The sequence below is a fragment of the Choloepus didactylus genome, chromosome 4, assembly GCF_015220235.1.
Source record: "Choloepus didactylus isolate mChoDid1 chromosome 4, mChoDid1.pri, whole genome shotgun sequence".
Taxonomy (NCBI): Eukaryota; Metazoa; Chordata; class Mammalia; order Pilosa; family Megalonychidae; genus Choloepus; species Choloepus didactylus.
In genome coordinates, this window is record NC_051310.1 from 32044832 (window position 1) to 32046797 (window position 1966).

Consider the following 1966-nt stretch of genomic DNA (forward strand, 5'->3'; position numbering starts at 1 on the left):
GAGCAGGCTGGGCCGCCGCGGTCCGCTCGTCGCCGCCGCCGCCGCTGCGCACCCCGGCGGGGGTGAACCCCTCCCCTCCTCCCTCCCCGCTGCCCCGCACCCCGCCCGCTGCCCTGTCCCCGCGCCCCGTGGTGGCCGGGGAAGTGGAGGAAGGAGAGAGCCCAAGGAGGAGATGGGGAGGGGGGAGTGGGGGAAGAGTGGCAGGAAGAGGAGGAGGAGGGCCGCGGAAGATGGGGAACACTACGTTGTGTTGCATGTCCTCCAGCCCCAAACCCAGGAGGAATGCCCTCTCTCCACTGAGGCCTACCCGCCCGACACCCATCAGCGACCGGAGGAACATGACGATTTGAACATGGAATTCAGTCTTTCAGACCATCCTTGGGCCAGTAAAATAGTCCTCAGTAATTCTCAGACGGACGTGAGAGAAAAGCCAAGAGTCTCTTCATTAACCATCATCCTCCAAGACAGATAGCAAGGAAATACAGCTCCTGCGCCACTATTTTCCTAGATGATAGCAGTCAGTCAACCAAACTCTCAAGTATACAATTAAATATGTTGCTCACGCAATATATTATCACATCAAAAACTGGGATCCAGATGGAAGGATGCTCTTACATGTTTTTGATGAAAACCTTTGGCCTCTTTGGAAATCTGAAACACCACCAGATTATGAACCAGAAACAGATTTATGGTTTGTTCTGACGCTATTCAGTCCTGCTCAGCTGACAGCTGAATGTGCCACTGTCACCCTGGTATACCTTCAAAAACTTTTAACATACGCAGAGATAGATATCTGTCCTGCAAACTGGAAGCGAATTGTACTGCGGGTGATTCTTCCGGCCTCCGAAGTGTGGATTACTGCCAGATCCTCAGAGATAGCAGGATGGAAGACATGAACAAGCTAGAGGGACAGTTTCTTGAATTGCTCCAATTCAACATCATAAATATTCCTTCCAGTGTTTATGTCTAGTGTTACTTTCATCTTCCTTCTCTGGCAGGAGCAAACAACCTGCGCTTCCCCGTGGAGCCCCTAGCAGGGAGAGAGCTCACAAACTTGGGGCCCTCTCCTGCTTTTGTGAGGACAAGTACCAGGACTTGAGAAGATCTACGTGCAAGTGGTCAGCCAGTGCTGACAACCTGACTCTGACCAGGTAGTCTCCGATCATCATCTCCTAACAGTGGGTATCCTCCCTGAAGGACCATCTCCATCCCCCCAGCCTCTCCTTTAGTTTGAGAAAAGATGAGACTTGGGGTGGCGTTCTTTGGTTTTGTTTTTGTTTTTTTCTTTTCCTTTTGTTAATCCATAACTCCATCAGGCTGCCTTTACAACAGCCTCCACACAGCAAAGCTTGGAGGGAAGCAAAATTAGTATTCCAGAAATCCCGTTTCAGGCCCTTCATCATTGTCATGAACAGCACTTCCTTGGTGGAGGAAACACTGATCTACTCCTGAAGAAGGAAATAAAGGAAAAGAAAAGTAGTATAGAGGAAGGGGAAAATGTTTAAATGGCTTTGCCATTTCTTAAGTCCACCATCTCGACAGTAAATTAGCACTTACACGAAAACAAAGCAGTAGACAAACCAAGTTGGTTGGGCATTAAAGAAACTGAGCGGCCTTGTCTTATCCTAGCCTATTTGGATCAGTAAGACCAATGTTCCATAAGATTTTTTGCATTCCTTCTTGCTGCTCTTTTGGGGGGTGTGGAGAGCCGTCTCCCGGGACGGGCATAGCGCATGCGCTGTAAACCTGCTCCAAAGTCCCCCCGCCCATCGAATGAGCCAAGATGGCGCCCATATCCTGCTTCCGCTTATGACGTGCACACTCACTATTCCTATCTGCCAATTGAGTGCATATGCGCGGCGCTAGATCATTGGTTATGAGTAGAGTACTTAAGAGTTTGCCCAAGCGAACCTCGGAGAGACAGCCCACTAGGAGCCGTACCTGACGGCCACATCGAGGCTGCTCT

General features: G+C 50.3%; 1 pseudogene; it reads left to right on the plus strand.

Moving 5' to 3' along the window:
* The first annotated feature begins 230 nt into the window (after positions 1 to 230).
* Positions 231 to 1176, plus strand: LOC119533162 (annotated as a pseudogene).
* Positions 1177 to 1966: the final 790 nt, after the last annotated feature.